The sequence below is a fragment of the Grampus griseus genome (genome assembly GCF_964374135.1).
Source record: "Grampus griseus genome assembly, chromosome: 5".
Classification (NCBI taxonomy): Eukaryota; Metazoa; Chordata; class Mammalia; order Artiodactyla; family Delphinidae; genus Grampus; species Grampus griseus.
Window position 1 is genome coordinate 53,072,841 of NC_138998.1, and position 12,953 is coordinate 53,085,793.

At 40.3% G+C, this 12,953-nt stretch overlaps 1 protein-coding gene across 1 annotated transcript in view; it reads left to right on the plus strand.

Annotated features, from left to right (window-relative positions):
* NAALADL2 (N-acetylated alpha-linked acidic dipeptidase like 2) overlaps positions 1 to 12,953 on the plus strand; it is a gene marked incomplete at its 3' end in the record, with an annotated part of 1,060,707 nt that overhangs the window by 779,842 nt on the left and 267,912 nt on the right. The window lies entirely within an intron of this gene.

Consider the following 12,953-nt stretch of genomic DNA (forward strand, 5'->3'; position numbering starts at 1 on the left):
TGTTTTTTGGCTGCTCAGTGTGCATGGCATACGGGATCTTAGTTCCCCGACCAGGGATTGAACCCATGCCCCCTGCAGTGGAAGCCTGGAGTCTCAACCACTGGACCGCTAGGGAAGTCCCATCTGGGTGGTTTAAACAACCAACATTTACTTTTCATAATTCTGGAAGCTGAAAAGTCCAGGGTCAAGGTGCTGGTTCCTGGTGAGAGCTCTCTTCCTATCTTGCAGACAGCCACCTTCTTGCTGTGTCATCACATGGTGGAGAAAGTTCTGGTGTCTCTTTCTGTTCTCTTAAAGTCACCAGCCCTATGAGATTAGGACCCCACCCTTATGACCTCATTTAACCTTTGTCACTTCCTCATGGACCCTATCTCCAAATACAGTCACATTGGAGGTTAGGGCTTCAACATATGAATTTTGGTGGGTGGGACCCAATATAGTCTGTAGCATTCATGTAAGTGGAATCCTACAGTATTTGTCTTTTTGTGACCAGCTTATTTCATTTAGCATAATGTAGAACTTAATCTTTGTTGAGTTAAGTTTGACGTAACTATTCCACATCCAAGTGAGATGTCGTGGTGGCAGATAGCAGGAGGGCATGCTAAATGGTCATTTGTGTGCTTTTTGTGTCTATCTGCAAAATGTCAAATCCAATACACAGTCTCATATAAAAGTAGTCTCTATTTCAAAGTGCTTTTAGTTCCACATGTGGGGAAGAGGGGATTTCCAAAGTGAATTTTGAAAGCTGATGTCTTTGGAATCACAGCATTGGGATTAAAGAATTGAGAATTAAGTGGGGAATTCCCTGGCAGTCCAGTGTTTAGAACTCTGTGCTTTCACACAAAGGAAAATTAAGTTAAAACAAGTGATAGAAGTGTAAGACTTCCTGGTACATGCTGACCAAAATAATGGGCCTAGGTCTGGTGCAAAGAAACTTAACATGTGGGGATAGGAATGGGGGTGAGAGTCATGTGTAGTGTCTGAGTATCCTAAGCACAGTGCTCCTTAGACACAACGGTGGCTTCAAAGCTCTGATGAACTTATTTTAGCAAAACTGTCCCTAGGCTAGCAGTTAATTTGGCCCAGGGCTTTAAGGTTATGCCACGATGCTGTCATCTGTCAGAGTTAGACATAGTACTGCTGATGGTGTTATTTCCTCTACCTAACTTCTCACTCTCAGCACTTAACTTGCTTGAAATGGTGATATGTGATGGTTTGCCATCCATATCCTTTTGCCCTTCTGCTTGCCAAGTCTGAATTTTTCAGCTTTTTCTCCCTGTGCCTTCCTAAAATTAAATGAATTACCTCTAAAAAAACCTGAGAGTACCCTCCTGATTTACAACCTTCCCATAACCCTGGTCATAGAGAGGACAGCAAACTTTCTTCTGCTGTCTACTGAATGATGCTAAATATATGCAGAGTAACTCCAATGTTTCCTTGCTTTTGCATGTCCCTTTTTTGAAATGTCTGCTTTTTTTTTTTTTCTTGAGGGAAGTTACTAAATTTTCATTAAAAATATTTGCAGCCTGAGACAGTTAATGTTGAATTGAAAACCAGTTAGGTTTTTCAGTTAATTTTTTTAATGCCTGGCAGCTGGAATACATCATTAATATGCTGACCCTGGATTATTTAAAATAGCATTGCCTGTGAGACTAAGAGAAGCTATTTAAGACAAACCTCAGGAAGGCTGGTGGGGGGCTTCCCTGGTGGCGCAGTGGTTGAGGGTCCGCCTGCCGATGCAGGGGACACAGGTTTGTGCCCCGGTCCGGGATGATCCCGCGTGCCGCGGAGCGGCTAGGCCCGTGAGCCATGGCCGCTGAGCCTGCGTGTCCGGAGCCTGTGCTCCACAGCGGGAGAGGCCATGACAGTGAGAGGCCCGCGTACGGCAAAAAAAAAAAAAAAAAAAAAAAGAAGGCTGGTGGAATAATAGCTGAAGGTATGTTATGTCAGCCAATTCCACAACATGGAGCAGCACTGTGAAGCCAGAATTGTTATCATTCACTGAGACGTAAAATTTATATCTTGATCCTTTTGGTCATTAAAGGTCCTATAGGAAGTGTACCCAGGGGGAGTGTGCTTTCAGCCAGTGTGTTGACCAAAGGTCAGTTTGGATGTTTCTGCTTTACCTTTTCAATATGCTCATGGTTTCATTTAGATATAATCAGAGTACCGTTTTTGAAAGGGCTCTGGGGTTGTCACTCTATATGCAGTGTGCATTTCATGAAGAAATAGGTTTAGTAATTGCGATGACCAACAGCAAACCTATTACAGAAGTGCCAAAGTGGCTAAGGGATCTATGGAATTTGTTTAGCTGGTAAATTGTTTTTCTCTGTTTCTCTTAAACTGAAAGAATTTTAATTTAGTTGATTAGTCAGCAGTGAACCGGCTCTTTCCGTACAAATTGAGGAACTCCTTCCTTATTTCCTTAGTTAAGCTGGGGGAGCAAGAAATCATTGAGGGCTTCCCTGGTGGCGCAGTGGTTGAGAGTCCGCCTGCCGATGCAGGGGATGCGGGTTCGTGCCCCGGTCCGGGAAGATCCCACATGCCGCGGAGCGGCTGGGCCCGTGAGCCATGGCCGCTGAGCCTGCGTGTCCGGAGCCTGTGCTCTGCAACGGGAGAGGCTACAACAGTTAGAGGCCCGCGTAACGCAAAAAAAAAAAAAAAAAAAAAAAAGAAGTCATTGAACCAGGGATGAGTGTAGGTGGGGGAGGGAGGCAACAGCATAACAATCTAAGTTAGAAATCCCTACCTGTCATTCCATTTGCTATCCTTACATCTCTAGAGGATAGCAAAGCTTTTAGTCTGCAAAATGGGATAATAATGCTTCACCTACCTCACAGGGTTGCAGTATAATATGACGTCTATTTGTAAATGATAAATACTTATGTAAATGTCTCTTTGTAGTAAGTGAGGTGGTCCATCTTTGCATATTTTGATAATAATTTGATACTTGTCTAGAAAATATAAAAACACACAAACCATGTAAATAAGAGTAGTCCTTAAGGAAATCATGATTACTAAATGAATGGAGTTTTGTTCTTAGTTTTTCCCACTGTCTTTTGGCTTTCTATTCCCTCTCAGTATCCTCCTGGTAATTTGGGATGCCTACTTTAGTAACCCCCTACCCCAGCAAGGGTCTCATGCTATTGTATCCATTCCCAAATCCTCTATATGAGAACTTTTTCTTCCCTAATCAACTAAAGGGGCAGTTACTTTTATCTGTCTCCTACCCAATACCACATACATTTTTGATGATACTAACTTGACCTTCTTATATTAAAAGGTTGTCAGCAATACAACTCTAAATACCCCATCTTTCTACTTGTGGACATTTTATAAAATGTTAACATTTCTGAAACTGTGAGATAGCTGTTAGATGGTTTATTTCTTTCCTACTATTTAAGAAAAACTATTTTTAGATTGCTACTATTCCTTACAATCAAGGGAATCTCAGAATTGGGAACATAGAACGTATAGTTCAGAGGGGATTTGGAACATGTTATTTACGGGAGAGGGGCAGGTGATTCAGTCACAGATTTAAAGTTCAAAAATAGTAAACAAGTAGACAATGAAAAGTCTTTCTCCTAAGCCTATTTCTCCCACCAGTACCTCTCCCCAGAGGCAAATAGTATTTGTGTATGTAGTTGTCCCTCAGTATCTGCAGGGACTGGTTCCATGACAACTCCCCATCCCCGTCCCATACCAAGCTCTGAGGATGTTCAAGTCCCGTATATGAAATGGCATAGTACATCCACAGATATAGAGGGCCAGCTGGATTACAGCACGTACATATACTTTTTTAGTGTTACTTTTGTTTTTAAACACAAATGACATCTTACAATCTTTTAATCTTTTACATTAAAAATGTAAAACTATATCTTAGAGATTGTTTTTCTCCATTTGCAAAAATACCTTCATTTTTTTTTTTAGAGACAGCATATTATTCCATTGAATAAGTAGAATATCATTTATTTAACCTTCATAAAATTTGTCCTAATTTTTTTCTTCAGCAGTATATGAGGCACTGGAATTCCCACATCATTTACAATGCAATCTACAATAAAAGTTGCCAAAGTTTTTTGTAAAATAAATATAAAAGACACTTTATATGTCTTTTATGTATAAAAAACATTTATAATTTTTTTTTCTGTGAAATGTCAGTTCATATTCATTGACTCTTTTCCCCCAGGTTTTTGATTGTTCTTGTTTATGGTAATTTTTGTCAAGCAGAAAAGTCATAATTTTATGTAGTTGGACTAATCAATCTTTTTTGTCTTCTGAGTTTGTCTTTTGTACTCTAAGTTTATTAAAATTATCTTCTACTGTTGTTTCCTCCATACTTTTATGATTTAGAGTTTTACACTTAGAAGGGTTCATCTGGAATGTATTGTGGTATAAGATAGCATATAGTGGATACTATTTTATTTTATTAGTTGAGATTTTTATTTAAACCCAACAGAGTTGTTGAAATGTGAATACTTTTATAGTTCTAAAATAACACACCAGTTTTTATTGTTACACAAAGCCTTAAGTGGAGAGAAATAAAAAGGAAATAGGTCTTCTGCCATCATGTGCCTCTTGGTCAGGGAGCTGAAGTTGGTCAGGGAAGTGGAAGGAGAAAAGAGAGTTTGGGGTGGGGGAGGATATAAGTTAGAAGTTACAGCAAAAACAAGGGCAAATGTCTTTATTCTTCTCCATTTGCACCTTTACAGAGTGATCTTTAAAGCATTCATTAGTTCATAAATATATTTTAAATACAGTTTGAATTATATCACATATAAAGTTATATTTCTCTACATTCAATAACAAGATTACAGTTTTAAAAATTAACAGAATGAAATGAGAATTAGTGTGTTTTTCGGTTTACCAATTCTACTTGTATATACCAGAGGAATAACAATTCTTCACTGTTTAAGGCTGAGAATACTTTGTTAATACCCTGTGAGTTGGTTGTTAAAACTTTGCAGAAACCTTGAGATACTAGAGATTTTAGAAGTCCCATTTTATGGGTTGAAAATTGCCACTTTAAGATAAAACTTTTTTTTTCCCCTACTCAATTTAATCTTTTAAAAAGGCATTGCAAGATATTTATTGATTTTTTAAAATATTTTTACCATTTTGAAAGTATATTTTATGTATAAGGAATTCAGTATCAGATGCTGGTGTTAAGGATAAATTAAGTTTCTAGTTTAAACTATTAAAGAAAGTTGGTAGACATAACTTCCTGTTTCCTCTCAAAGATTGTTAGAGGAGATCTGCAATTCATTATTAAGAATGACATACTAGATAGCAACTTGACATACTGGCATAAAAATACAAACTAAGTAAATGAAGAACACATAATACAAGCACTGAAGAGATGCCACAGTTTGTTACAACCATATCCAGTAATTTATTTATTTATTTATTTATTTTTGCGGTATGCGGGCCTCTCACTGTTGTGGCCCCTCCCGTTGCGGAGCACAGGCTCCGGATGCGCAGGCTCAGCGGCCATGACTCACGGGCCCAGCCGCTCCGCGGCATGTGGGATCTTCCCGAACCGGGGCACGAACCCGCGTCCCCTGCATCGGCAGGTGGACTCTCAACCACTGCGCCACCAGGGAAGCCCCATATCCAGTAATTTAATACGACTTAAAAACAAAACAAAACTAGAATCCCAGGAAGAACACATTTAAGATTAGGATGTTCATGTGCATTAATGTGGTCTGTATGCTGCATACATAAGCATGGTAGAGAGGAAAAAGCATTGCATTTGGAGTGAAAAGAACTGGGATCAAATCCTTGTTGTATTGATTTGAGGCCTCAGTTTTCTAATTTGTAAAATAAAACTGTTTTGCAAGGAGAGATCACCCCTGTGGAACTCTTTGACAGGCCGGTTAACCCTATATCGACCCATTCTCAGAAATAATGTTTTAAAATGCTTAAATTAAAATACACAGGATGACAAAAGAAACCAAATATATCAAAGTGCAATTAGCTAAATATGAAAGCACACAAATTTGCATTTTAGTAATATATAAACTTAAAAAAAATTAAGCACATTAAATACCAAAATCCAGCAATATATCTCATAACTTTCTTCTTTTCAAATTAGTGGTAAGTTTATCCAACAACTGAAATGTGATATGAAAATGCCTCATTTCATTTGGTCACAAAGTTACAGATAATGCTAATACTATTGGGTTTATGGTCTCTTCACATTTGAATGAAAGGTTAAATTTCAGTTAGAATTGAGTAAAATAAAAATGCTTTTTTTTTTTGGTCCACCAGGTTCACAGATCTCCTAAATTTTTTATGTGGAGCTCAGGTTAATCACCTTGGGGCTTTGGGATTTTTAGGTTCTTTGTAGTTTCAAAATGTAGTAATTTCTCTATGATTCCTCACCTGGTTACATGTTCACATTGCCTGGGATCATGTTTATAAATTCTGAAAATTAAAAATGTAACAAAATTGTGTGAAACTACATCCAGTTGATCAAACAACCCCCAAAAACTCTACCATTAAACTCTACCATTAAAGTTTAATTTTTCACTAGTTCTGATTAAAATTTCTTATTCAAGTAGGTGATCTACCATCTAAGAGTGTCCACATTAATCAGAGTTCTCCAGGGTCCCAATATCTGCAGTTGGCCAGCTAGAGATCCAGGAGAGCTGCTGGTATACGTTCCAGCCCAAATGCCAGCAGGCTTGAGACCCATGAAGAACTGAAGTTTCAGCTGAATATAAAGAAGGAAAAGACCCATGTCCCAGCTCAAGGCAGTCAGGGAGGAGGAGTTCTCCCTTACTGGTGGGAAAGTCTGCCCTTTGATCTATTTAAACCTTAAATTGATTGAATTAAGGCCCATCCACATTAGGGAGGGCAATCTGCTTTAGCCAGTCTACCAATTCAAATAAAAATCTCATCCAAAAACATGCTCACAGATACACCCAGAATAATACTGAGTAAATATCTGGGCATCTTGTGACCTAGACAAGTTGACACATAAAATTAACCATCCCAGTGCCTATAATAAGAAATCATTTTCTAAATACCATAGGCATCATTATCACAATGTGAACATTATTACACTGGGAACATCTGGAAGATAAGTTGTTTCTACACAACTGAAGTTACAAAATAATACTGAAATGAAGATAAAGTGACTTAATCTTATTATAATACGTAGAATGTGGTATTTTCATTTTGAATGTTATGCTTTTCTTGCTGTTTGAATAAGTAATCACCTTAGACTTCTTATGTATGTAGAGTGAATATGTAAGCAAAGGAAAGCAGAATGTGGGAGAAATAAAATGTTTGAATTATAAACAGATTTTTAAATACTTTAGAAACCTGTCAATGTGTCTTGGTATTGCTATTCAACCAATACAGATGTTGACTTAATGTCTTTATATTTCACTTTTATAGTAATTTACTCTGAGGTTTTGCCTTTAAGCTTAAAAGTATACTTGCAAAGAGCATACCCCTTTAGGATTGAGATAGTGATTTCATTTCAGGTCTTCAACAGAGTAGTGGTAGGAGATTAAACAAGTGACATAATCATGGTCTTTGCCTGAACTTGCTTATTTTATAAACTGGAATAAAAATGTTTGTTATCAGACATTAATTGTGGAACATTTTGAACTCCTTGGATGAAATACTTAATTTGAATTTACTCAGCCTTGCAAATTAATTCAAAAAATTGATTGACCTGCACAAATTTATTATCAACCTTCTCTCCCCCATGGTGGCTAACTTCTAGAAAAATGAAGGAAATAACTTTTCTTTGTACTTCCCTTTCAGATATTAGTGTTTCAGAGGTTGAGTAGATTAGTATCTATTACCTGATATGGATCCATTACAATCCACTGCAGTGCTGTGAGGGGAAACAAGTCACATGAAGATAGAAAGCAGATTTAGGATCACTTCAGGTCTGTAAATCTGGCTTAGATTTTAAAGTAGTGAATAATAAAAAAGACTTAGAGGATAGGGTTTGTGTGCCAGGAATGTTCTCCTCTTAAGGGAGATCCCCAGATGAAATAACTTGGGGAAAAACAATCAGTCTGAAAATTGGGTTCTTTTTTTTATCCTATTTTACTCTGAGACTAGTTAGGAACAAAAGGACAAAATAAACATAGGCTTGAGGGTCCTGTAGTTCTGCCCCTCATCACTGATTAAATCACAGGAGAGTAGACAGTAGAAAACAAGGTGGTGGGAGAGACAGAGAGAGACACAGAGAGGAGAAACGTTGTGGGCTGGCAAGAGAAGTCCTCCACAAGACTTTACAGGGAAACTCAGTAGGTAAGGAACAAGCCCCAGAAAGGCTCGTTAGGGAACTCTGTGTCACCTCTGATCCTCCAATCTTGGATTGGCTTTCTTGAAGCTTTTACCCTTCATTTGGGCTTAACTCTGACAGGAGACTCAACATCCCAGTGCCCGAAGCTGTAGAGTCGAGCTACACCTTGGGCCACGCAACCCTATTGTTCTGTACCCTGTCTTCCCTCTGTAAATAGTCTATGATAGCACCATAGATGTGGTTTAAGAGATCTTAACCGTCAAAATATAATTTTAAAGCAATTCTAGGTAATGCTCAGCCTGTTGCCATCTTAGAGTTGGTTTAGAAAGGAGTTTAAGTATGACGGAGGTGGCAATACAAACCTTTAGGGAAAAGATAGACTTTTCAATAAATGGGTAAAGTAAAGCAAGCCAGAGTAGGGGAAAGGATGCAGAAGTATTTTAAGAAATGTGATTCTGAAGGCTGGATGTTACCCTTTTGATTTGCCTGGAAAATGGAATGCAATGAAAATATTAAATCTATGCAATGGGATTAGTCATGGAAAGAACAGAGAGACTAGAGAATCTGTACTGCCTCTGGAAAGAATCCCTGGGGCCCGAAAAAGACTGAGGCAAAACAAGAATTTTGCTTTGTGCAACTGTTAGATCAAACAAAGAATGTAAGTATTGATTGGAGTGAGTCATTTCTGCCATTTTAATTATTTGCACATATGGGAAATTAATACTTTTTGTCAGAGGGAAGCTATTATATAAAAATGATGACTGAGTAAAAGTGATATCAAAATTTTAAACCACAATTATTTTTAAAAATTTAATTGAATAATTTTTTTTTCAGACAACTCATGGAATTTAGAGTTGTCAATTTTTTTTTTTTTTTTTTTTCTGGTACGCAGGCCTCTCACTGTTGTGGCCTCTCCCGTTGAGGAGCACAGGCTCCGAACGCGCAGGCTCAGCGGCCATGGCTCACGGGCCCAGCCGCTCCGCGGCATGTGGGATCTTCCCGGACCGGGGCACGAACCCGTGTCCCCTGCAGCGGCAGGCGGACTCTCAACCACTGGAAGCCCGAGTTGTCAATTTTTGATCCATGGCATTCCTCTGTTGAGAAAAATTTTCTATCTAAGGAACATGGCTGATATTTAGAGTGGATGTAAGAATTGTGTATATGAAATTAAATTAAAACCAAATCTATATTTTCATTGATGATGAGTAGGGTACATATGCTATCTCAGAAAGACATAGAGGGGCTTCCCTGGTGGCACAGTGGTTGAGAGTCCGCCTGCCAATGCAGGGGACACGGGTTCGTGCCCTGGTCCGGGAAGATCCCACATTAAAAACCTGGAACCAACTTTAAATATGTCCTGCCAGTCCCTTCTGGTTTGTAGAGTTTCTGCTCAAAGATCAGCTGTTAACCTTATGGGGATGCCTTTGTGTGTTATTTGTTGTTTTTCCCTTGCTGCTTTTAATATGTTTTCTTTGTATTTAAATTTTGACAGTTTGATTAATATGTGTCTTGGAGTATTTCTCCTTGGATTTATCCTGTATGGGACTCTCTGTGCTTCCTGGACTTGATTAACTATTTCCTTTCCCATATTAGGGAAGTTTTCAACTATAATCTCTTCAAATATTTTCTCAGTCCCTTTCTTTTTCTCTTCTTCTTTTTGAACCCCTATGATTTGAATGTTGGTGCGCTTAATGTTGTCCCAGAGGTCTCTGAGACTGTCCTCAGTTCTTTTCATTCTTTTTTCTTTATTCAGCTCTGCAGTAGTTATTTCCACTATTTTATCTTCCAGGTCAATTATTAGTTCTTCTGCCTCAGTTATTCTGCTATTGATCCCATCTAGAGTATTTTTAATTTCATTTATTTTGTTGTTTATCATTGTTTGTTTCATCTTTAGTTCTTCTAGGTCCTTGTTAAATGTTTCTTGCATTTTGTCTATTCTATGTCCAAGATTTTGGATCATCTTTACTATCATTATTCTGAATTCTTTTTCAGGTAGACTGCCTATTTCCTCTTCAATTGTTAGGTCTGGTGGGTTTTTATCTTGCTCCTTCATCTGCTGTGTGTTTTTCTGTCTTCTCATTTTGCTTATCTTACTGTGTTTGGGGGTCTCTTTTTTGCAGGCTGCAGGTTCATAGTTCCCGTTGTTTTTGGTGTCTGTCCCCAGTGGCTAAAGTTGGTTCAGTGGCTTGTGTAGCCTTCCTGGTGGAGAGGACTAGTGCCTGTGTTCTGGTGGATGAGGTTGGATCTTGTCTTTTTGGTGGGCAGGTCCACATCTGGTGGTGTGTTTTGGGGTGTCTGTGGCCTTATTATGATTTTAGGCAGCCTCTCTGCTAATGGGTGGGGTTGTGTTCCTGTTTTGCTAGTTGTTTGGCATAGGATGTCCAGCACTGTAGCTTGCTGGTCGTTGAGTGAAGCTGGGTGGTGGTGTTGAGATGGAGATCTCTGGGAGATTTTCACCATTTGATATTATGTGGAGCTGGGAGGTCTCTTGTGGACCAGTGTCCTGAAGTTGGCTCTCCCACCTCAGAGGCACAGCACTGACTCCTGGCTGCAGCACCAAGAGCCTTTCATCCACACGGCTCAGAATAAAAGAGAGACAAAGTAGAAAGAAAGAATTAGTAGAAGTAGAAAGAAAGAAAGAAAGAAAGAAAGAAAGGAGTGAGGGAAGGAGGGAGGGAGGGAGGAAGGAAGGAAGGAGGGAAGGATGGAAAAAAGAAAGAAGATAAAATAAAATAAAGTAAGATAAAATATAATAAAGTTATTAAAATAAAAAATAATTATTGAGAAGTAAAAAATGGACGCATAGAGCCCTAGGAAAATGGTGAAAGCAAAGCTATACAGACAAAATCTCACAGAAGCATACACATACACACTCACAAAAAGAGGAAAAGGGGAAAAAATCATAAATCTTGCTCTCAAAGTCCACCTCCTCAATTTGTGATGATTCATTGTTTAAAGGAGGGAAGGAAGGAAAGAAAGAACGAAGATAAAGTGAAATAAAGTTATTAAAATAAAAATGAATTATTAAGAAAAAAATTAAAAACAAACAAACAAAAAATAACGTACGGATAGAACCCTCGGACAAATGGTGGAAGCAAAGCTATACAGACAAAATCTCACACAGAAGCATACACACCCACAAAAAAAGGAAAAAGGGAAAAAATCATAAATCTTGCTCTCAACGTCCACCTCCTCAATTTGGGATGATTCATTGTGTATTCATGTATTCCACAGGTGCAGGGTACATCAAGTTGATTGTGGAGCTTTAATTTGCTGCTTCTGAGGCTGCTGGGAGAGATTTCCCTTTTTCTTCTTTGTTCTCACAGCTCCTTGGGTTCAGCTTTGGATCTGGCCACGCCTCTGCGTGTAGGTCGTAGGAGGGCATCTGTTCTTCGCTCAGACAGGACGGGGTTAAAGGAGCAGCTGATTCAGAGGCTCCGGCTCACTCAGGCCGGGGCGGGGGTCGGGGGGGGGGGGTCGGGGGGAGGGCGGGGCACGTAGTGCGGGGGGGGGGGGAGGGCGGGGCACGTAGTGCGGGGGCGGGCCTACAGCGGCAGAGGCCGGCGTGACATTGCAACAGCGTGAGGCGTGCCGTGCGTTCTCCTGGGGTAGTTGTCCCTGGATCCCGGGAACCTGGCAGTGGCGGGCTGCACAGGCTTCCCGGAAGGGGGGTGTGGATAGTGCCCTGTGCTCGCACACAGGCTTCTTGGTGGCGGCAGCAGCAGCCTTAGCGTCTCATGCCTGTCTCTGGGGTCTGCGCTTTTAGCCGCGGCTGGCGCCCGTCTCTGGAGCTCCTTTAAGCAGCGCTCTTAATCCCGTCTCCTCGCGCACCAGGAAACAGAGGGAAGAAAAAGTCTCTTGCCTCTTCGGCAGGTCCAGGCTTTTCCCCGGACTCCCTCCCGGCTAGCCGTGGCGCACTAACCCCCTGCAGGCTGTGTGCACGCCGCCAACCCCAGTCCTCTTCCTGCGCTCCAACCGAAACCCGAGCCTCAGCTCCCAGCCCCGCCCGCCCCGGCGGGGGAGCAGACAAGCCTCTCGGGCTGGTAAGTGCTGGTCGGCACCGATCCTCTGTGCGGGAATCTCCCCGCTTTGCCCCCCGCACCCCTGTTACTGTGCTCTCCTCCGCGGCTCTGAAGCTTTCCCCCTCCGCTACCTGCAGTCTCTGCCCGCGAAGGGGCTTCTAGTGTGTGGAATCCTTTCCTCCTTCACAGCTCCCTTGTCCCATCCCTATCCTTTTGTCTGTGTTTATTCTTTTTTCTTTTGCCCTCCCCAGGTACATGGGGGGTTTCCTGCCTTTTGGGAGGTCTGAGGTCTTTTGCCAAAGTTCAGTAGGTGTTCTGTAGGAGTTGTTCCACGTGTAGATGTATTTCTGGTGTATCTGTGGGGAGGAAGGTGATCTCCGCGTCTTACTCTTTCACCTGGCATATACTCTTAACACATGTGGGGATATGCTTTGACGAGGAAATTGAGAAATTTTTTTCTGTGGTTGTCCAATAAACATTTTTAGAATAGAATTATATCTTACCAAACTGTCCTTTAAATTTGTGGGAAAACTTTAAAAAAGACAAAACTAAACCTTTTTTAGGGACTCAACATTCTCTTAACGAGTCATTACAGATAATATAGCTATGATAAAAATGCTTTTTAAGCAACAATAACAAGCAAAGCTTGATTTAGTCCA